Source organism: Piliocolobus tephrosceles, chromosome 9 (assembly GCF_002776525.5).
Source record: "Piliocolobus tephrosceles isolate RC106 chromosome 9, ASM277652v3, whole genome shotgun sequence".
NCBI lineage: Eukaryota > Metazoa > Chordata > Mammalia > Primates > Cercopithecidae > Piliocolobus > Piliocolobus tephrosceles.
In genome coordinates this window covers 12,510,794-12,535,627 of record NC_045442.1, presented here as the reverse complement: position 1 = coordinate 12,535,627, position 24,834 = coordinate 12,510,794, and positions in this window count along the sequence as shown.

Here is a 24,834-nt window from a genome sequence, read left to right as displayed (position 1 = left end):
CCCTCATTTATAAAAGGAGGATATTTTCCTTTAAAATCCTCCTGGCAAGAGACTTGTGAGGATTAAATAAAATGAGGGATGTGAGAGAGAACTTCAAGTGTTGCCTTCCAAATCATTGCCCCAGAATTTGCAATCCTTCCTAAGTTGACAATCTTGCTTAATATTTCATGTATTTTCTGTATTAATTACATAATTATAGTAAAATGCAATTATTTTGGCTTAGAACCAGTTGACAGAGTTGATACAAGGAGATTATAACTATGGTCCAAGATAAGAGTTCCTGCTTCATTCACGGGACATTCTTAAGTTTGCCTTTGGATGGCTGGAGCCAGTGGTGACAAGACCCAACACCTAGGCTGTGTTTATTAGGGCCTTTATAACTCAAGCGGCCTCAGTGGGGCACCCTTCGCGTTAGGAAAGGCAGGTAGAGGGTGAAAGGGCTCACACCTGGTCCCAGTGTCTTCCAGTAGAGACCAGTATCCTTCAGGCAATCCCAACAGGGTTAGGACCTCAGTCCACAATGTGCCCCCACCTACTTTGCTGCCCCAGAAACTTCATTTCAGCAGGTGTGGTTCCTTCTCAGAGTAAGGCAAATCCTGTGCAATAAGCTCTTTCTCGCTAAACTCCCGAAAGACTGATAAATAACCGGGATGCCAATGCATGGGTTTGTAATGAGAAATGGCAAACTCTTAGCAAACTGGAACGGTCACACCAGCAGGTGATGTGACCTCACGGAAACAAGAAAATCCACACTATAATTTGATAACTACAGAGTCAGAACAAATGAATGCAGGTATTCTTAATGCATATTCCTCACAAAAGATACTTTGAGGCATTCTTCCCCATTCTTGAGTAGCTGGAGAACCCTAGAACACTATTGGTTGAATTGTTTGGCTAAGTCTTCTGTAAAACTTTGGGTACAGAGTAAACATGCTTTTGTCTGTTCCCCCAAACGTGCTTGGCCTCCACTCCAAGCTTGGCACTGTGCCAAGTGGTTTTCACCATTTTCATTCAACCCTTCCAGCGATGGTATGAGGAAAGGTGTGCTGCTATCACCACGTCCCACAAACTGAGGCTTACGGGAAGACACTTGCCCAAGGGCATAGTAATAAGTGGCAGGGCCAGGATTTAAACCCAGAGTCTAATCCTCACTCTGAGCTATGAACTTCTGCTTCTCGCATTGGGCTAAATTCTGACCATGGCGACCCTTGAATCCTTGCTGGGAATTTTGGTGTTTCTGAAAGTCCTCAGGCACCTGTAATCCAACCACTTCTAAAGTTGTGGGTTAAAAGAATGCCTTTGTTGCCAGAGATCATCTGTGATACTTCTCTCTTCCACGTGTCTTCCTACAAAGAGAATCAGTCACAGACTGTTAATGTTGCAATGGACTTTTGAAATCATGTGATTTAAAAGCATTTACTCTTTACAGAAAATGAGACCCAGAGAAGTTAAATACCTTTCCCAAGCTTCTCCTTAATACTCAACAAATGTCTATTGAGTGTCTACTAGGCACAAGGCATAAAACTTAAGTCAGTGGCAGAGTCAAGACTAGTTTCGAATTCTTGCTCCAGAAACTATTCTTCACTCTATGCTGCAGCAGTTCCAAAAGTAACTGAGGAGTGGTTTTCTTTTTTAACCAATATGTAACCCTTCCCCTTGATAATGCAATGTAAATTGTGCCTTGGGTCCAATTGCTTGTCACGCTTTGTCACCATGTTAGGAACTCTAACCCTTGAGATTTCTTGGGCTGTAACAGGATCTCTCTTGCCCAATGCTCTCTGCCACATGGATGTCCCAAAGGTCGGATCCTGGTGGAATACACTGGCTGCATGTTGCAGTGAGGCCTAGGACACTCAGTTTATTAAGGAACCAATTAGTTCCTTACTATAGTTTTTCACCCATCCAACCCCTCTGTAAAAATAGCTATTGAGTGAATTAAGAAACTGAAGAATTAATGAGCAGACAATGTCAGGGCCCAATCACTGCTTGTAGGATCCCAGATAAAGAGCTCAGACTAAAAAGCAGGTATCACCACCAACCTTGATGCAGGAGGTCTATATATACCCCTACTGTTCTGTCCCCTAGGGTGAAGCCAGCAGCAATGGCTGACTAGAACCTGTCAGCTGAGCCAAGTCTCAACTATGGATGTATGTCCCATCACCCACGTCCACCAGTTTTTCTGCCCCAGTTTCAGGTCAAATGGTGGGATGATGAAAGAAGAACAAGCAGGAAAAGCCACTTTCCATGAAAATGCGTAAAATCTTTGTTGTTTCATTGGGACTTGCTTTTCATGCTTTTAACCATAGAGTAGAATTTGGTCCTGTTGGCAAGTCCCTTTTGAACTATTCTTCTGAAAACATTTTATTAAGATGCACCCAAAGATGGAGCAGGATCCTGAAGCAGCTTTTGGAGAGAGTGCAGACATATTGCCATGCACTTCGGAGCTTTGACATTGCTTAAAAGCCAAAATAAATTTCAAATCCCTTCTGCTACTACTGCCTATGATATGAAGATTGGGAGAAAAGAAAAACGAGGTCATTCACTTTTCATTGAGCCGTTATTTATTGGGTATTTATCATATTGGAGTCACTAAGGACATAATGATGGACATAGCACAGTCCCTTTTCTCAAAGAACTCAGAGTCCTGGTGAAACCGCCAGTACCCTAGTACACTGAATAGTGTGATAACTATGTTAAAATTTTGTTTTAATGTGCTGCAGCAATGTCTTTCTCTAGGAAAGTGAAAGTTAAATAACATTACAGGAGGAAGTAGTGTAGTGTATCAGTTTTGTCTGTGAAAGCTAGAGAGAGCTCACTGGAATTTAATTCTCAGACCCATGATTTCTGAGCTGTGTGCAACTGAGCATATTTACTTGAACCTTCTAAAAATCTCTGTTTCCTCATCTGTAAGATGGAGCTAATAGTAGCAATACACAGGGAGTTATTGTTAGCTTTCAATGAGCTGAGCCTCTTTAAAGTGTGTAGCACAATAATACCTGGCTCGTGTTAAGAGCTTAACAAATCTTAGCCGTTTTATTATTTTAATTATTAACCCAAAATCCACCTAAATTAATAAAACATTCTATCTAAAGAAGGAAAAAAAGAGAAAGAAAGAGGGAGGAAAGGAAGGAGGGAATAGAACTGGGGGAAGGGAAGGGAGAAGGGGAAGGAAAGGGGAAGGGAGAGGAAAGGAAGGGAGGGGAAAGGAAGGGAAGGGAGAAAGGGAAGGGACAGAAGAAGGCTATGTGCTTGGTCCTCTATCCCGAAAGAAAAAAAATTAAATAAAAACCAGCTAGAAGCAAAAAGCATAATTGGTGAATGATCAAAAACCCAGAACCACCTCTTTCCTCCTTGTAGCTTTCCTGACTAACAGGCTTCCCCTCCAGCCCTTGCTGAACCTGTCTAGGGGCCACGACAGCCTCTTGCTTGTGCTCAGAGCAGTGGTCATCTGGTCACCACACATCTATTTCTCATTTCCTTTTTTGTTCTTCTTCCATGATCAGAAAAATATTTGTAAAAATGACAGTTGTTTGGCAAATGAGAAGCTCCACAAAACTTTCCAGGGCCTGGGGCATGAATGCTAAACTCTGCCATCTAACCAGCGGGTCCCCTCACAACGTTCCACGTGAGGATAATTGATGTTTGTTCGTGGGCAAGTCCAGATTTGAGTATTTAAAAAAATGGAGCACCTCCTACATGTCAGATTCTATTCCAGGGCTGGAGATTGACGGTCTCTGCCCTTACATCCAAGCAAGAAAGACCCACGGTACGCAAGAAAATAAATCTGTAGTCATTTCATACAGCGACAAGTGCGATGATGTAAGAGCAAAAGCCTGTATGTCTGTGTGGAGGGTGGGAGCTTTTTCTCATGGGGTGGTCAGGGAAGTTCTCTGCTCAATCAACACTTGCCAGAGTCTCAGCTGGAGGCATCGCACAAGGGCTCCACAAGCCTCTGCTTTCAGCAAACAAGTAAAATTTCACTGTTAAATGGATCTCTCTCTATTCAAATTCTCAGAAACGAAACAGATTTAAGGCAAGTCTTCGTTAATCTCAACACTCATCCCCTTACAGTGCTGGATAATCAGATACATGCCATAAAGCCCCAGGGCAAATGTAACACAGAAAACAGTTAAGAAAAAAAAATTGTACCAAACCTGATCTCACGCTGATAGCACCAGTAGGTCAACATAGCTTCTGCCACCTGTGGCCCCAACTTTCTCTCATGATTGTAGAGTCCTGGAGCACTGGTCTCATCTCCTAACTGGCCTTCCATTCTCTCACACAGTAACCTAAGTAATCTTTTTAAAATGGACCTCTGACAGGAACAATAAACACTGGGGATTCCAAAAGGCAGAAGGAGGGAGGGGGCAAGGGTTGAAAAACTACCTATCAGGTGCCATGTTCACTACTTGGGTGAAGGGGTCATTGGAAGCCCAAACCTCAGCATCATGCGATACCCATGTAACAAACCTGCATAGGTACTCCCTGCATCTGAAATTTTAAACAGCAAAAATAAAAATAAAACGCACCTCTGATCAAGCACTCTGCTGCTGAAAATCCTTAAATGGCTCCCATGACCCTTCATCTAAAGACGAGGAGCTGAAGTTGGCTCATACCCAAGGCTGATGTTCAAAATATATTAATATAACTCCCCAGGTGCTTATCAGCCAAACCACAAGCCAGCCAAAAACAACCTTATGTATACACAACCCCGATACATGTATATTTACTTTAAAATTATATACATGTACTACCATCAACCCATATGTTAAATATCAGGACGATTATTTTTTCTCATACAAACAAATGCAAATAGAAGTTCTACCATTTCCTTTCCCAAGGGATTGGCATGAGCACCCCAACCACGAACAATGACCCTCTCATGTTAATGTATAATATAAAAAGTAATGGAGACAAAAAATGTATTGTTAATTTCCATGCTGCTGATACAGTGTGCCTCACTCCATGCACTTGGACCTGAAAATTTAGTGGAAACCAAATTTTAGCAAAGAAACTATATTGTAAACACAATGAGGGAAACTGGCTATTTATAAGAATCTTCTTTAGGCATCTCTTTTGTAAAGTAAATAAATATTTTGTAATTAAATCAGTTCAATACAAATTCATTCATTTTCTAAGCTCCTACAATATTTTTTTTATAAAATAATCACCACTAGGCCGGGCATGGTGACTGATACCTGTAATCCCAGCACTTTGGGAGGCCAAGGCAGGTGGATCACCTTAGGTCAGGAGTTCGAGACCAGGCCAGCCAACATGGCGAAATCCCATCTATACTAACTACACACACACACACACACACACACACACACACACAAGAATTAGCTGGGTATGGTGGCGGGCACCTGTAATGCCAGCTACTTGGGAGGCTGAGGCATGAGAATTGCTTGAACCCAGGAGGCAGAGGTTTCAGTGAGCTGAGATTATGCCACTGCACTCCAGCCTGGGCGACACAGCAAGACTCTGTCTCAAATAATAATAATAGTAATAACCACCAAAATGAAGCCAACAACCAAGAGACTCAAAAAAAACAAATTATATTTCATGCCCACTTGCAATCTAATTATTTCACTATCTATCACTGTGGAACTGGAAGGAGTTATTCTCATCAATACCCTGAAGGAAACTTTCCATTATGGTATGGATAATTAGTGAATTATCCAGGTGCAGGCCTGGTAGACAGGTACAATATTTCAAAAATCCAAAGGATGGATACAGCCAGGTGCAAATCTTTTCGCTGTTCTCTAGATACTGGCCCCAGTTTCCCACTTCCGGCCTCTGTTTACCCTGATTCTCTCACCAGAAACACTCCTCCTAGACACATCCCTCTCTCACCCAGACGACTGCATGTAAGCAGGTGCCCACGCATGAGTGTGCACATACACAGACACACACACTCCAACACAGACACAGACACACACACTCTGACTCAATCACCTAAATCCTGTCGACCTTCAAAGCCCATCTCAAACATAGTCACGGATCACACTACTGTATTTTGGTCAACAATGGACCAAATATACAATGGTGGTTCCCTAAGATGACAATATGATTATTTTTACTGTGCTTTTTCTAAGTTTAGATCTGTTTAGATACAGAAATACTCACCATTGTGTTAAATTGTCTACAGTTTTTAGTACAGTAACATGCTGTACAGGTTTCTAGCCTAGCAGTAATAGGCTCTACCACAAACCTAGGTGTGTAGTAGGGCTATGCCATCTAAGTTTATGTAAGCACACTCTATGATGGTCACACAAATTGCCTACTCACACATTTCTTAGAATCCTCCCTCGATCTGTCCCAACTGAGACCAGAAATTGTAAAAATCAATTCATCTGGCAACTCATATCCCTTTCTCTGAACCATACTTAGTTAGAAAACAAATTTAAAGGTGCTGTCCTGCTTTACTCCTCCTACCAAATGCCAACCATGTTAAGATCACAGACTTTATTTTTATACGTTTTCCACAGCACCTAGTTCATTGTTTTGTAAACAACTGATCAATCTTTGTTTGGCAAATGAACAGAAAAAGACCTTAGCATCAAATAACCTTCCATCTCTGGTAACAGCCCAGGTGGTTTACATAGTTTCTTTATTTCTTTTCTTCTTTTTTTTTTTTTTTTTTTGAGATGGAGTCTCACTCTGTCGCCGAGGCTGGAGTACAGTGGCACCGTGTCAGCTCACTGCAACCTCTGTCTCCTGGGTTCAAGCAATTCTCCTGCCTCAGCCTCCAGAGTAGCTGGGATTACAGGCGTCCACCACTGTAGTTTCCGAAACTATTATCTTTAAAGTCTAAAGTAGGTCAGGAAATCATTGATGAAAATTACATAACTGTGTTATGTAAAAGGCTCAGACTGTGCAGGCAAATTTGAAAGTTTATGTTCCACTCTTGAGCTTGTCATCATAACCCCTTCCTGACAGTTCATGATATGAGTCAGCTCTCCCGCCCAACAGTCCATCTGAGGGTCCAGGCCAATGAGGACAGCATCAGACACTGCAGGTGGGACCATAATTGGAGCCCCTCCATGGGAAAACTGTCACTTCCCACCTCCCACGGCAGCCTTGGCCTTTGGAGGTGCCAAGAAAGCCAGGCAAGACTTGGCTCTTCAAACCCCACAACAACCAGCTTTAAAAAGTCACAATTCTAGGCCATTTACCACAAATAACGCACACTTCTATTTATAGGTGATAAAATTTATGCGTAAATCTTAATTTTATCTTTTTTTTGAGACAAAGTCTCACTCTATCACCCAAACTGGAGTGCAGTGGCATGATCTCGGCTTACTGCAACCTCCACCTCTTGGGTTCAAGCGATTCTCAAGCCTCACCCACCAGAATAGATGGAATTACAAGCATGCACCACCATACCCGACTAATTTTTTTATTTTTAGGAGAGACGGGGTTTCACCATGTTGGCCAGGATGGTCTCGAACTCCTGAGACAGGGTTTTGTCATGTTGGCCAGACTGGTCTTGAACTCTTGACCTCATGTGATCCACCCACCTTGGCCTCCTAAAGAGCTGGGATTATAGGTGTGAGCCACTGCGCCCAGCCTAAACCTCAATTTTAAAAAGAGTTCAACCAACAAATGACTAAGATGCATTCTATAGCTAAAAGTATTACTCTGTGCATCCCCCAAAACTGTGATACTGACAATTATGACAATCTTATCAATAGCCATTTGTAAATAAAAAGAATAACACTTCCCCTCAAAAAATAAAACCAATGGGGTAAGGGGAGGGAAAAAGGGAAGGGTTCTAATGGTCACAGCTAGATCTTTTAGGTGGTTGATTAGATGTCTCTTTTTATCAGTGACAAATCTAAGTTTTTGTGAAAAGTAAATTTCAAAATCTGCTAGAATCACTGTTTCAGAATCAACTCCCAGATCAGTTGTATTTGGCTTTTTTAAACAATTATGATGATGATAATAAGGTGAGCTGTACTACAGATACCTGAATACACACACACACACACACACACACACACACACACACACTTTTTTTTTTTTTTCGAGAAGGAATCTTGCTCTGTCATCCAGGCTGGAGTGCAGTGGTGCAATCTTGGTTCCCTGCAACCTCCACTTCCCAGGTTCAAGCAATTCTCCTGCCTCAGCCTCCCAAGTAGCTGGGGTTACAGGTGCCTGCCACTGCGCCTACCACCATGCCCAACTAATTTTTGTATTTTTAGTAGAGAAGGGGTTTTGCCATGTTGGCCAGGCTGGTCTTGAACTCCTGACCTAAAGTCATCCACCCTCCTTGGCCTCCCAAAGTGCTGGGATTGCACGTGTGAGCCATTGTACCAGGCCTTGAATATATCTTTTTAAAGTTAAAGTTCAGCTATCCTTCAAGGAAGTTTGAAAGTCCTAATGTATTTTTGATGATGATGAATTACACTTGGATAAAACCTACCCTCTACTTTTGATTAAACTTTTTATTATGGAAGATATAAATGTCTACAAAAATAGAAAGAGTAGTTTAATGAACCTGGAGGTACTGTGTCAAGCTTCAGAAATTATCAATTTACAGCCAGTCCTATTTACCTATACTCCACATCTCTCTCCCCTACTCCTATTTTGAAGTAAATCGCAGATATTATATCAATTCATCTATAAGCCAGGTGCAGTGGCTCAAGCCTCTAATCTCAGCTACTTGGGAGGCTGAGGTAGGAGGATCACTTCAGGCCAGGGGTTTGAGACCAGTTTGGGCAACATAGTAAGACCCCGTCTCTAATAAATAAATAAAATAAAATATTAAAAAATTAGCTGGGCATGGTGGCATATGCCTGTAGTCCCAGCCACCCAGGAGGCTGAAGCAGGAGGATCGCTTGAGCCCAGGAGGTCAAGAATGCAGTGAGCTATGATCACACCACTGAACTCCATCCTGGTTGAAGGGCAAGACACTATCTCTAAAACAACAGCAAAAGGATTCTGCACAGCAATTTATCTATAAATATCTCAATATGTATATCTACAAGATAAGGATAATAAAAAAACCTCAATAATATTATCACACCTAATTCTTATATTGTTAAGAATTAACAATCCCTTAGTATCTTAATATTGCTAAGTGTCTAGACCATATTCCAGTGCTCACATTTCCTTGATTATCTCAAACATTTTAAAATTGTTTGTTCAAAGAAGGTTTCAAATTAGGTACATACAATGAGACTAAATTTGTTGGTAGTCTGTAAAGGCTTTTTAAAAATATCTATGTTCTTCCTTACCTCTCTTTTTTTTATATTCTTGTAATTTTTTTGTTGAAGAAACTGGGTCACTTATCCTGTAGAATTTCCCATAGTCTGCACTTTGCTGATTCCTTCCCTGAGAAATTAACCTGTTCCTCTGGCCCCCGTACTTCCTGCAGTTGGCAGTTGGATCTAGGCTCTGGATCAGATTCAGGTTTGACTGTTTTGTAAGACCACTTCATGAGTAGAGCTGTGTTCTTCCATCAGTCGGGTTGCTTCTGTGTTTGTGATGTTTGCAGCCACTGATGATCACTGCCTAGATCCATTAATTCATTAAGGTCTGCAAAATGGCCCCCTCTTCGCCACTCTGTCTCCCAGGTAGGAACCTCTGAAGCTGAGGATATATTCTCGCTGGCTTCGTTACTGTCATCACTCCTCTTTGTGACCTATTACACATTTCTAAAGAGAAACTCCTCTCACCAGCTATTTTGTTTCCTAAGGTAGGGTTCTTATAGAAACAAGATATGCTTTCCTCTTTCTTTCATTCACCAATTTTCAAACTAATGAGTTGTACCCTAGCATTCTGCAAGAGTAACCGATGATTTTCCTAGCACCATTTGGAACTCATGGATTAAAACATATTTGATGTGTTTCAATCCCTCTTGGTTTTTATCTTTATTGATGTTGAAATATTTGCCCTGAGGGAGCTTTTGCAAGTTGTCTCCTGAGTCTTTTTGACATGTTCCTTCTAGTCTTTGATAGCTTCTTGGCTTTCAGTTATGACAATTGCTCCAGGCTCACCTTGTTTATTTCCTCCCAGAACCTGGAATCTGCCATCTTGCCAAGAAGCTTTGGTTCCTTCCAGTAGAACCACAACCCAGGTGATAGGTGTTCCCATTGCTACTGGTTTAGGTCATTCTTTCCAGGCCTTTTGAGTGGACAGACCTTGAGAAAAATCTATCAAGTTCATATTGATATTCCTTATTCAAAAATCAAGACTGTAAGATTTTACCTAAAGTCCTTGATCTTAATCTGTATTCACAAAATCCCATTTTTCAGTGACACCAATATAATTATTCATTTGCTTTATCCCACACCATACTTAGAACAATATCAGAATAATAATATAAGCATTAGCACCAAAATATGATTACTAAAAATAGTTTAAATTTTTTTGAAGTTTTTTTTTTTTTTTTTAGACTGAGTCTCGCTCTGTCGCCCAGGCTGGAGTGGTGCAGTGGCCAGATCTCAGCTCACTGCAAACTCTGCCTCCTGGGTTTACGCCATTCTCCTGCCTCAGCCTCCCCAGTAGCTGGGACTACAGGCACCCGCCACCTCGCCTGGCTAGTTTTTTGTATTTTTTGGTAGAGACGGGGTTTCACCGTGTTAGCCAGGATGGTCTCGATCTAACCTCGAGATCCACCCGTCTCGGCCTCCCAAAGTGCTGGGATTACAGGCTTGAGCCACCACGCCCGGCTTGAAGTTCTTTTTATCCTTAGGGTACATACTCACCAGGGACATGCAGTCAAGTTATCTTATTTAAAAGTCACTTAGAGGAGTTGCTGTCTCTGCATATGCCATCAGCTCAATCCAGAGTTAGGTTTATTTGTTTCATTTTATTATCAGCTTTTAGAAATTACCTCTTTAAATTTTAGTGTTATAGTTTCATAATTATGTAAAACATTTGTATGATTCCAAAATCAAATTTGAAACTCAAAATGCAATTAACAAGGCTAGCTTTCATCTCTGAACTCTCCACACTATTCCTTTTTTCCTCAAAAAGAAGTTATTTTAAAAATACTTTTTATTCTTCCTTTTTTAATACAAGCAAATCATATGTGATTATATATTTATGTGTATATATAATGTATATTATATATGTGATTTTATACATGAGATTATACATATATGTGTGCATATATGTATGTATATATAATCATACACACACACATATATATTCCCTTTCTTTGATAAATAACAGCATACTATTTTTTTTCTGCCTTGGATTCACTTAACATGCCTTGAAAGTCACTCCACAGCTATCACAGGGTTCATCCTCATTTCTTTTTCATAGCTGCATAGTACATACTCAATCATGTAGATGTCCCATAGTTTATTTAACCTGTTCCTTACTGGTGGACATTTGGGTTGTTTTCAGTCATTTGCTCTTTTTTTTTTTTTTCATTATTAAATTTAATTTTATTTTGAATACTTGCTTGATTATCCAGCTAACCATGTCTCTTATTTTCTTTAGTAAACGGTTTCAATAGTAAACATTATATATCCTTGAGTTTACATGTCAGCACTGCATATGAATTCTTTTTTTATAAAGAGTGCTATGATGAACAGCCTGTGTATCTCTTTTCGTATTTTTGCCAAGGTAGCTTGGTGATTCCTAGAAGTGGCATTGCTGGGTCATAGGGCAAATGCCATGTAGTTTTGCTAGATAGTGCCAGTCTTCTCCCTGGGATTATGGCATTTCACATTCCTCCCAGAAATGAATGAGAGGGCCTGTTTTCCCATAGCTCTGAGCATGTTGTCAACCTTTGGGGTTTGGCATCCAATGGGTGAGAAATGGTACATTGGTATAGTTTTTATTTTACATTTATCTTATTATTAATGAAGTTGATTATCTTTTCATACTGTTAAGAGAGATGGCCAGGCGTGGTGGCTCACGCCTGTAATCCCAGCACTTTGGGAGGCCGAGGTGGGCGAATCACTTGAGGTCAGGAATTCGTGACCAGCCTGACCAACATGGTGAAACCCCATCTCTACTAAAAATACAAAAATTAGCTGGGTGTGGTGGTGGGTGCCTGTAAGCCCAGCTACTCGGGAAGCTGAGGCAGGAGAATAGTTTGAACCCAGGAGGTGGAGTTTGCAGTGAGCCAAGACTGTGCCACTGTACTCCAGCCTGGGCTACAGAGTGAGACTCCATCTCAAAAAGAGAGAGGGAGGGAGGGGGGAGGGAGAGAGGGAGAGGGGGAGGGGGAGGGAGGGGGAGAGAGAGAGAGAACGCGAGAGAGCGCAAGATTGATTTGGATTTCTTCTTCTGTCAATTATGTGTTTATATTTCTAACGCATTTTCCTACAGAAATATTTGCCCTGAGGGGGCAAATATTTGAACATCAATAAATATACTATCCTTAGTGTATTTTTCCACAGAATTGTTGTAGTTTTTCTCCTCCTTTTAAGGTGCTTTTTCAAATACATTAGGGCTACTAACAATTTGTCTCTAATATAAGCTGTGAATGTTATTTTTCCTAATTTGTCATTTGTCTTATCTTACGGTGGTTTTACTTTTTTGTTGTTATTGATTTTTTTGTCATACAAGCTTTTTTTATTTCAATACAACCAAATTTTTCAATCTTTTCCTTTATGATGTCTGGATTTGAGCCATAATTCAGAAGCTTCACAATCTCCAAGGATAGAAAGCTATTTGCCAATATTTCTTTTATTATTTTTATCGTTTCAGTTTTTATATTTAAATCTTTTATCTACTTGGAATTTAACCCAGTATATGGAGAAACAGGCTCGATTTTGTTTGTTTTCCAGTTGCTCTCTACTTACCCCAACACCCCTTGCAGAGAAGTTCATTCCCCCACCAGTTTGCGACGCCACCTTCCTCACCTACAAGACTCCACATGCAAGTGGGGTTATTTCTGGGTCTTCTACTTTGCTTTGTCAGTCTGCCTATTCACATGCCAGTACCTCCCTGTTTTGATAACAGAGGTTTTCCAGTATGTTTGGATGCCTGGTGGGACTTTTTTCCTTATTGCGCTTTCTTTTCAGAGTTTTCTTGGCGTTTTTTTTTTTTTTTTTTTTTTTTTTTTTGAGACGGAGTCTGGCTCTGTCGCCCAGACTGGAGTGCAGTGGCCAGATCTCAGCTCACTACAAGCTCCACCTCCCGGGTTCACGCCATTCTCCTGCCTCAGCCTGCTGAGTAGCTGGGACTACAGGCGCCCGCCAACTCGCCCAGCTAGGTTTTTTTTGTATTTTTTAGTAGAGATAGGGTTTCACCGTGTTAGCCAGGATGGTCTCGATCTCCTGACCTCGTGATCCACCTGCCTCGGCCTCCCAAAGTGCTGGGATTACAGGCTTGAGCCACCGCGCCCGGCCTTTTCTTGACTTTTTATTCATCCATTCTTCCAAACAAACTTGTCTGGCTTCGAAGTGGCATTTTTGCCTATTGCTCAATTTTCCGAAAACAAATTGACACCTGTTTGACTTCACTGACAACCCGAATTGGCTGCTTAGTCACAGAGCCTGGAACCCAGTAGGTGTTCAAAAAATGTCAATAGACGTGAAGCACCTGGAGATCTTTGGCTGGAGGTTCGAATACCATCTCAACACCCCACAGCAAATGCTAATCCTAGATGATGACTCTACGAAGAGTTTAATCCCAATTCCTTCAGTATAACTGAAAACAAGGCGGGTTAATAATACTTAAGAATTTTTTTTAAATAGAAAAATAATACCCTTCACGTTGGTGTGCCTCCAACGAGGCAATTTACTAGATTTTGAGGGACTCTTTTCACTCGTTGCTCTTTTAAATGTTTTGAATTTGTGTTACATGTATGGATTGTTTACATAATCACTCAACAAGCTTCATGTCATTCATTAATCAAAGCTACTGCGTCTCAGTTAACTCAGGTGGGAAATTTCTTTCTCGTGTACTCTATGCATATGACATTTGGGACACTTGGCATCTGGTGAAGAGGGAATCTCAGGCTTCTATCTGGGGTAGCCTGTGGGTGACCAGGTCTGGGCCTAGTAACTTGGCTTTTGCATCGTTTTGTATTTTTTAAGAACATATTGTCCTAGGAAAACAAGGGAAAGAACAGCTCCTTTCTTTAATAAATGATTCAAATGTTGGAAATGGGAAAAAGAAAACATGGCACAAAGTAGCATATTTTCCAGGCTATGACTTTTCTACTGGAGAAGCCCATGTCAACCAACACAGCCTTGGTTAAGCATAACCTGCCCTGGTTCTACCCGGCTAATCTGGTGTACTGGGTTTGGATAATGGATTTGTGTCAAGCGAAGCCAAGAAAATCCAGGCTCACTTAAAAGTCCAAAAGGAAATGAGAAGTCTTGGAAGACCCCTCTGTGGATATGCATCTTAACCAATAGACAGACTCCCAGGTTTGACCCTGAACAATCCTCCTAACAAAATAGAAGGACTCAGAGATCAGCAGGTGTGTCAAAGGTCCACGGATCATCTGGGAGTGCTTAGTCCTCATCTCACCAATGTATATTCAGACTTAGCAAAACGCCTTTGGTGGAGGCCCAGATTGAAACTCTGACTCAGTTTACTAGCTGCCGAAACTTGAGCCTATCTATCTGAGACTCAATCAGGATAATAAGATTAAGAGGAGTAAAGAATATTAGGCACATAAGTGCTCAGAATAGTAGCCAGCATTAACTATCGTTAGCATAATACAGCTTTCAGAACTCTGTCAAAAGTGCTCTGTATCATAAGAGAAAGTGGGGCCTGTCTTTACCCCGACTTAAAGGATTATCTAGTCTCATTTCAAGCTTTGAAGAGATGAGTAAACTTTCCTCTCCATTTTCCTCCATGGTCACAATCAATAGTGTTTTCAATTGAGAAGATACGAGTTTCCCTAAGTGTGTGTGCAAAAGCCCAGTTGGAAATGGCAGTGATGCATTACAGTACTCCATCCATCTGTTCCAAGAAACTGAAAGCTTTTCCTTCCTGGCAGATGGCCGGGATCCTGATACCTACATGCATGAGAAGCCACACCAGAATGCCAGCCGACATTTGTATGCAGAGACGTTGCCTGCAGAGCTGCCTCCAGAAGAGGATGCAGCTGCAGGTACATGAGGACCACACTCCCCCTCCCAAGCCTAATGTTCCCTACATGGCAGTGCACTGAGCATTGGCAATGCAAAAACCACGTCTCGATTACTCATAATTGAGTTGCAAAAAGAGATTATTCTTTGCTGAAACTTGACTTCTTATCCTGGAAGCAGGTTTTTCTCATTTGGGATGGGAGGGGGGCAAATTATATTAAAATTTGCTGGAAAATTTTGCTTGGAACAACGCACAAAAAGTTTCCTTGGAGGTTGCAGATGCCTCAGTTGTCATTCTTTAACAAAATCAGGGCTCTCTTTGTAAAAACAAACACGACCCAGGCATGTTCGCTCTTTCTTTGGAATGTATCCGTTGTGCTAAATTAGATTTTTTGTATACCCTCACCACTGGCCCCAAGGTTGTGTGTGGCTATTGCTGACTCTACAGCAGAGGAATTAAAGGCTAAATTTATTCTGCTGACTCCCTGGTTCTCCGCTTATCCAAAGGGCACTGGGATTCATTTTGGAAAATCCTAGAGATTACACACAGGCTTTCTTCCAGGGATAATTTAAAGAATTTAGGAAACACCCAGGCTTGTGTCTTAACACACTTGAAAAAAAAAAACAAAAACGTGTATTATAAGGTGCCCCAGTGACCCAAAATAGGTAAAACCTCCCAAGGAAGCACTTTTCTGCAAAATCTGGTTCTTTAACCCCTGTGCCTCTTCCCATTCTCAAAACTGCACAAGCAGCAGCACTGCCCAAGGTTCTAGCCTGAATTGACATTGCATTAACACTGTCAAAACATTAATGGAAAGGGTCCCAGGAAGGACTAGAGAGATTTCTTCGACCCCATTGTTGCTGATTCTGACTTCCTGGTTCCCTCAAGATTTCAAAGGAGAGAAGAAGCCTAATGCTTACCTCGGGGAAATCTCTGAGTATAAAACCTTAACTGAATCTACCGAGATCAGGAAGAGCTCATGTCCAGAAGCTGTAACCCCTCTCCTGGATACACAGGCTTGCAGGAAGTGCCAGCTCTGTCCACAGGAGCCTTGGCCTGTGACCTGACTCTAGAGCTGGGACTCCCCTCTCCAAGAGGTAGGGAGGGCAGACCTCCCAAAGCGTAGGGTTCCATCCAGGGCTCTATAATTTCTAAGGCTGCCCTCTAAAACCTACTCCTTTGCTTCCCTTTATCTTCCCCTCCATCAATTCCCTTCCTCCTATTTCCAGAAACCATAACCATAACCAAATTTAGCCTGATACTTTAACCTATAAACCTAAAAATTCAGAAATCAGGCTTGCCTCATGATACTTTAGTTGTTGCTGTTGTTGTCATTGTGTTTGTCAGAAGAATACTTTGCTATGTAGGTGAATTTAAAAAGTGACCCTGGACCATTATATTTCTTTATAAAATACAGCAGCATAAGGCCCTCTCCAAAAGACATGCTACAGCTCCTGCCTTGTTGATTTAACCATATAAACCTGTGAGGAGCATGAGCACACATCCAAATAGACATATCTCATGTGAACACGCTCAACAGAGACATGGTGCAGGTGCTGTGTGGGGCCTTGGGCTGAACCAGCAGTTAGAGCATACAAAATACCACTACAGACAAACTACAGACAAGTTCTAGAAAGTCCAATTGATAGTACATGAGCAAGTCAGTGAAAAGAAATAATTGCCTATAGCAAAGCAGGATACAAAATATATTTTTAGAACAGGGTCTTAAAAGTGTTAGGACATTAAGAATTCTAAGGAAATCTGGTCTGTATCAGTGAAAAGAATTTTGAAAACTGAGGAAAATGCTAAAGTCCAATGTAAAGGAAAGGGTGGAAGGGGCAAGTAATCGACAGGTTTCCTGGTAGCTGCGCACCTGAGGAGCACTTACCTCACTCAGCACTTTTCCAGGCATGTTTTTATTTCCTTTGCAGTCCTCAGTACCCTCCAAATGACCCCTGATAACAGCAATGGCCAGCATTTCTCTGATGCTCTGCTAATTCCACATATGACCTCATCTGAGCCTCACAATGACCCTGTGAGGTAAGGATTATTGTCTCCCATTTTATAGAGAAGGAAACTGAGACCCAAGTGGTATGTAGGTTTCCTAAGCTCACTACCAGTAAGGGACACAGCAGAAGCTCCACCCCACCTGGTGACTGTCAGTGACAAGCCCTCCCTACCTGGCCATACCTCGTGTGGCCTAAAGCTCTGTCACCAAAAGCATATGGAAAACACTCACACAAGTAAAACCAAATATCCACTTGTATTGTCCAAAATGACATCCAGCATCGAGATGCCAAGACATATTCCTAGACACACATAGGCTGTCCATTCTTCATTCAGCAGTTCAGAGACAAAGGCATAATCAGGCCCATCTGTAAATAAAGTGAGTCCCTGACACAGAACACAAATAAAGTGCTTCACTGTCTTTTGTCCACATTTGTATTTTTCTGACAATTTTAGTTTCGTGTTTTGAAATGTATTCATTCTTGGGTCACCAGGGGAAGGCTGAATTGGAGATTATGAATGCGTTATGAATGCATTTGGACTGGGCCTCATCTTTGCTGGAGATTTAGAAATCTGGTTTGTAGTTTGAGATCTTGGAACACCACTGCATTTGCAGCACCGTGTCTTTATGTGAACAGGTCTGTCTTTAAGCCAATGACTATTTTGCTCGATTTAAAAGGGGAAAAATAATCTTGAGTAGGGCAAAAAACAAGGGCCGCACATATGATTTGAATTATAGTCAGATAATCACCATTCATGACCAGTCCAAGCTGGAAGGAAAGCTTGAATTTCTCCTCAGAGACATTTCCCGGCTTAACTTTTAACAAGGGCTACAATTGAGTGTGGCCTTTAAGTGAAAACTAAAGAAGTTCAAACTATTTAAGGCCTTTACTGACTTCTCCAGCCTGCTATGAAATTAGTCTTTTTGGAAGAAGATCATTTATGAGTTTCATTGGAAGCAGGAAAGAAAAAAAAAAGCTCCTTTACTCCTCAACTCCCTCAAAAAACGTTCTAGAGAAAGTTTCTTTCAAATAAATTTTCCAAGCAACAGCACTGAGCACTGCTCCTCACCTTCTCTGCTGGAGGAACTTAAACTCTGAACATGTCTTCTCTGAAGGTTTTCTTTCCCACTGGATTCCAAGATGACTAGAAGTCCATCCTAACCTGTGAACGTCTGAGAGTTGTTCGGCACACAAAAAGCTATGGGGTAAACAGTTTATTCTGTGGCTCAAAATCCTAACAACATACATGCTTCCTCCAGCCACCGTTTCTTCTCAGAAGCTCAGTTACCTTTCAGAGACAAGGAAGGAAAACCAAAGATCCATCCGCAATGGATGGCATCAGGCAAGGAGCCTTGCAATAGTGCTTGTTTTGTGAGCAGCACAGCTTTGGGCTGTGGCAGAGTCATCTGGAGAACTGAAAAAAATATCCCAGTGCCCAAGCCATAGCCAGGCCAGTCACATCTGAATCTCTGGGGATTCCATTGTCCTAGGGAGCAGGTTCTGGGCTCTGGGGTCAGAAAAGTCTGGTTCGTATCTCAATTTTCCTGCTTACTGTTTTTCAGACAAGTTACTTAACCCCTCTGAGCTTAGGTTTCCTCTTATTTAAAAGAAAAAAAAAAAGCTAAAGATGTCCACTTTATGAGATAAAAATGAGATACAATATTGGTGAACATACAGCCTGGCTTTAAGTGATCCATAAATGTGTGATAACTTCATGTTTAGAAATAGTTACCAAAGTTTTCCCCCAGAATTTCCTTCTCTACCCTCAATCTTTGCCTTTCCTGCAAAAGCGTACATAATTTGAGGAAGGAAAGGGGATAATGATATAGAGGATTAAGGAGGACATATCATGAATCAAATAGAATTATGTTCCCTCAAGAATAGAATAGGACCTCCTGAGGTCCTGAGGACCAGGAGGGGCCAGATAAGAGGGTAAAAGTCAGCAGGATGCAAGGATAAAGTCCCCAACCTAGACTCCTGATCAAGTCCTAGGAAGAAATTGATGCCCAGTTAAGCGTGTGGGAGCCAACAGCAGAGGACACCTGTGACTCATTTCCTAGGAATAGCTCCAAAAGGAAGAAAAAAAAACAGTGTGGAATTTCTAGGTAGATGGGGACTTAGCCTCATAAGTTTTCTATTCTTCAAATGTCTTTCAAGCCACAAAATGATCCCTTTACAGTATGAAAGCAGCAGAGAACCCCAGGACCTGAGGGGGCCTTGCAGATGAGAATACAGGTAAAGGAGCTAAGGCTACAGTGACTGGTGACCAAGAGCCAGCCCAAATGAGCAAGGAATTAGCGGGTACTAGTGTGCAGAGATGGCATCAAGGAATGGACATGCCCACCTATACCCCCTGAGTTAGTGCTCCCTCATCAGCTCCTTATACAAAATTCAGGGTAAATGAGATGAACCTGAATGGGGAAAAGTAAAGGAGCTGTATCTCTCACACCCAGGGTTGTGACCTGAGCCTCATACATGAGGCTCGAGCTATCAGTGTTATGGTTGTTTTTTCTCCTCAACAATTTTCAGGTTATGATGCCACCATTGGGCAATAAGTCTCAGGAGAGGAGATTTACATAATCGTCGTGGAAGAGTCAGAGAAAACAAAACAGACAAGAGGAATTGTTCCTACCACATGAGGGCCTCACAGCTGAACTGCGATAAATCAGCTCAGCAGTCTCTGAGTCCTTTTATGGTCTCTAGTAGAACTAAGATCCAAGATACTATGCTAAGCCTAGCTCCTAACAAGCCCTCCCAGCAAGATAAAGAATGAGTATCTGGTCAACCAAAGAGGTAATTCTGATTACAAAACAACAACTAGGCTTTCTGGTTCTTTTCCCTCAATTGATGTGTTTGATCAAACCACATAGTTCTAACCAATAACCTGGGGCTCTCTGATTGGCCCTGCTTCCAGGTTTAGGGTATGTCTTACCATAATGTATAAAATAAAGTTGCATACTAAAGTTAACAACTTCTGAAGCTATAACAATTATGTGATTATTATGTTACCTCAAATTAACATGTGGCCCATAATCTTTCAATATTACAAAACTTGACTGTGCCATGAGATCTAACGAGTTTCATTTAATAGCAAGGGTTATTTGGTAATGTTACATACCAGTTCGTTGTTCAAAACATTTATGGGGATTTAACACTATGAAGCAGATAAACAAGTGTTCCCCAGCTGCTAAATCTCACTTCATATATTTTAAACAATCCACTGTACTGGCGATTTCTGAAATGTGAAAAGATGTCATATCCAATGCATGTTTTCTAAATGTTACTTCTGAAGCTACATCTGCCTCACATCGCCTGTTCAAAGTTTTCCATTTTCCTCTGGGGTTACTTAATGATCATATTAGAATGGACAAAAGTCAAAGACTGCGTCCATTATCTGAAATGTAGGCCTTGATATTGTACACTTACCTACTTTAAGAAAATAGAGAGAGAGACAGGAGATCTGAAACACTGGAAAACGTGTCAACCAGGCAGTGAAGCTGTGAGGATTAACAAAGTCAAATTTACAAAGTAAAATCAGGTTCTCACATGAAAGAGGGAGGCGTGGAGGAACTGTTAAAGCTATATTATTACTCTAAAGTGACTGGGTCACCCACTGAACTTTGTGCAATTTTTCAAGCTGTTCTGAAATGACGAATATGGCATGTAGTGTATAATACACTGAAATGTGTTGAAACTTTGGATAATGTTCCTGGTTTAATATTTAAAACACTTGGTCAGCGAGAACACACTACAGGGCCATTTCACCGCTCCATGCATTGAACTTTCACAATCTCCCATCTCATTTCATTCCATGAGTTTGGAAATCTTGCCTCCCTCCCTACGTTTCAAACAGCCCCCTGTCTTGCCAGCTTATTTTACAAAAAAGAAAATTAAAGCAAACCATCAATAAGAACATAGTTCTGTGAAACAAAGAGAATGGTGCTGTGTTTGACATCCTTACTGGTCTCCCAGAATTTGTTCTGTGTTTTGGTTAGCTGAATATGCTTGGCGCCCCAGGAGCCTGGCAGCGTGGTTAATATCATGAATTTAAAAAGGATTTAAAAAATTCAGCTTGTATTTGGGGCTGTTTTTGAGAAAAAAGAATGGATTACATAAGCAGATGCTTGAGATAGTTATAGGTTTTGGTTTTTTTGTTTTTTTGTTTTGAGACAGAGTCTCGCTGTGTCGCCCAGGCTGGAGTGCAGTGGTGCAATCTCGGCTCACTGCAAGCTCCACTTCCTGGGTTCACGTCATTCTCCTGCCTCAGCCTCCTGAGTAGCTGGGACTATAGGCGCCCGCCACCATGTCCGGCTAATTTTTTGTATTTTTTAGTAGCGACAGGGTTTCACCATGTTAGCCAGGATAGTCTTGATCTCCTGATCTCGTGATCCGCCTGCCTCGGCCTCCCAAAGTTCTGGGATTACAGGCATGAGCCACTGCGCCCGGCCAATAGTTATTGTTCTTTTGCAATTATATACCATGTGTGGCCCAAGAAGACTAGGCTTCTTTAGAATCAACAAAATGAAGGTGGTGTCAACATATCTGAAAGGAAAGAGGCCACCTGGCAAGTAGCCACCTAATGTGACCAATGTAAATAATGCACTGGCATAACTTACATTCTAAAAATAGCTTGGAATAACTGCAGACTGTGGTCAACCTCCCAAATATTATGGAATGCAAGTAGAATTTCTGGAGCCTGAATTTCAAAGATGACAGCTTAAAGAAGTATTTGAGACCCTTCAAGCAACAGTTGGATTTTCATTTGAATGAATGACGTGAAGTAACTCTTGGATTTTCATCTGAATGAATGACGTGAAGTAACTATTGGATTTTCATTTGAATGAATGACGTGAGGTAAATGCTCTAAAGCGATGGATAATATTGGCTAAAAGGCAAGATGTTTTTAATTAAAGAACAGTAAGAGGTAGCAAATGAAGAAACAAATCTGCCTACTTGGGGAAGAAGTTCAACAAGCAGTGATTGAAAGAATGAATTCATTTTTTTCAACGTAAGTTCTTACAATCAGTTCATGAGGCCCAGAGAAAAAATTGGCCACCATATATTTTTACTTAAAACTTCACTACCCAAGCTGATGACCACCTCATTCACCCAGTTTTGCTCCTTGTGATTTCTGGTAGGCCTCCCAAAATCCAATGCACCATCAGAGAGTTGTGCTGTGTTCCCAATAAGATTGGTTTTAACGTCATAGATTCTAAGGATAATTCTCAAAAAGAAATGGCTACATCTGTAGAATAAGTGAGGCTTTGTCACAAGTTACAATTTGGAGGAGGTCAAAATTATTTGGTTTATATTTTTAGAGTCATATCTCACTAATTTACCAATGAATAAAACTATCAGGTGATGATATTTGCTTTGTGAGGGGAAATTCTCCCTCTTTCTTTTCTTGACCCATGGCACTCTTGTTAGCAAAGTATGGTCCATACACACAGAGCAAACATGCATCCTGTCTTCTTGCTGACCAAGTTACACAGTCTGCATGCTTCATCCATCCACAGCCTAAAGTAGGCCATGTTTCTCAAGCCGTTTGACCTGGGTAAAAGGGCTGGGTATTACAGAAAGTGTAAGAATGTGTGGGGGTGTATTCAATTGCATATTTTGAAAATTGGTATATGTGATTGAGAAGAAAAACCAAGAAAATACAAAAATTTTAGAAGGAGGAAGACAATATTGTAAAGAGAACTGTTTACTAAAAATTTTTAAGCAGAACCCTTTTTAAAAATTAAGTCCTGCTGGGCGTGGTGGCTCACATCTGTAGTCCCAGCACTTTGGGAGGCTGAGGTGGGCGGATCACGAGGTCAGGAGATTGAGACCATCCTGGCCAACACAGTGAAACCTCGTTTCTACTAAAAATACAAAAATTAGCTGAACGTGGTGGCACGTGCCTATAATCGTAGCTACTCGGGAGGCTGAGGCAGGAGAATCACTTGAACCTGGGAATCGGAGGTTGCCTTAAACCGGGATCACGCCACTGCACTCCAGCCTAGTGAAAGACAGAGACTCTGTCTCAAAAAATAAAAATTAAAAAATTAAGTCTTAGAGGAGCCCCAGTATTGATCACATACAAAAGTGAAATTGCTTGCTCCAGTTGGCTTTGGTTAGGGATAGGGGCCACATATATCCTTCAAATTGTTGTTTCAAACCACTTAAGCCACTTTATTTTGCCAAAGACTTTTTTCCCCTGGTAAATAAGATAGCCTCTGAACTTGCTTTATAGTTGACCCAATGATATCCCATTAGCCTTGGTAATAATTAGCAGTCTAAAGTGTTTTACCTCGTAAAGTACTATAGCATTTAAATGCTTGCATGACACTTTAAACTTCCCCTTAGAAAAATTGATTTAGAAAAACTCACCATGTTATTTCCTTCATTTAAAAAGTTTCACAATCAATCATCTTTTTTTTTTTTTTTTTTTTTGAGACGGAGTCTCACTCTGTCACCAGGCTGGAGTGCAGTGGTGTGATCTCAGCTTATTGCAACCTCTGCCTCCTAGGTTCAAGTGATTCTTATGCCTCAGACTCTCAAGTAGTTGGGATTACAGGCATGCACCACCACACCCAGCTAATTTTTGTATTTTTAGTGGAGATGGCAGGCAGATCATGAGGTCAGGGAATCAATCATTTTTAGGCAGAAAAAAAGAAGACAATCAATTAAAACCCAAGATGGAATCATTCCCCTGGAATTCTAGCTTCTGGCTCTGCCTATGAATTGGACCATTCACCAAAAATGAAATTTTTACAACAGAGATGAGCCTTTCATTTGCTCCTAGCTGAAGCCGCAAATCCCTTGTGCCAAGTATTTTGCTGGTGTCAATTAAGGCAGGCTTCTCAGATTGCCACAGGGAAATCACAATTATCTCATACTCTCTTCAGAAATAACATTTAGGATTTTTGTTAGGGAAACAATCAAAAAAAGCCCTGACAAAATTGTTTCTAGGGGAAAACATGCCTGTAAGGGATGTCACTGGAAATGATTACAAGCTTGAGCTATAACCAGGTCACTGAAAGGGATGACCAAGAGGATCTCCTTAGTGATAACCAAGAGGTTCAATGGAAATTAGGGATCTGAAGACCTCACTAGTAACCTGTACTATCTAGAATTCTTCGTGATTAGCTAGGAGATGACTGCAGATGCACCCTCTGGGAATTCAGTGAATGAACCAATGCTTTGGACCTTTTTTTTTTTGAGACGGAGTCTCGCTCTGTCACCCAGGCTGGAGTGCAGTGGCACCATCTTAGCTCACTGCAAGCTCCGCCTCCCGGGTTTACGCCATTCTCCTGCCTCAGCCTCCCAAGTTGGGACTACAGGCGCCCGCCACCTCGCCCGGCTAGTTTTTTTGTATTTTTTGGTAGAGACGGGGTTTCACTGGGTTAGCCAGGATGGTCTCGATCTCCTGACCTCGTGTTCCGCCCGTCTCGGCCTCCCAAAGTGCTGGGATTACAAGCTTGAGCCACCGCGCCCGGCCGCTTTGGACTTTAAAAGGTTTTCTGGGATGGGCTCGGTGGCTCACACCTGTAATCCCAACACTTTGGGAGGCTGAGGCAGGCAGATCACGAGGTCAGGAGTTCGAGACCAGCCTGACCAACATGGTGAAACCCCGTCTCTACTAAAAATTCAAAAATTAGCTGGGCATGTTGGTGCGCACCTGTAATCCCAGCTGCTAGAGAGGCTGAGGCAGGAGAATCGCTTGAACCTGGGAGGTGGAGGTTGCAGTGAGCCAAGATGGTGCCACTGCACTCCAGCCTGGGCAACAGAGCCAGACTCTGCCTCAGGGAAAAAAAAAAAAAAAAAAAAT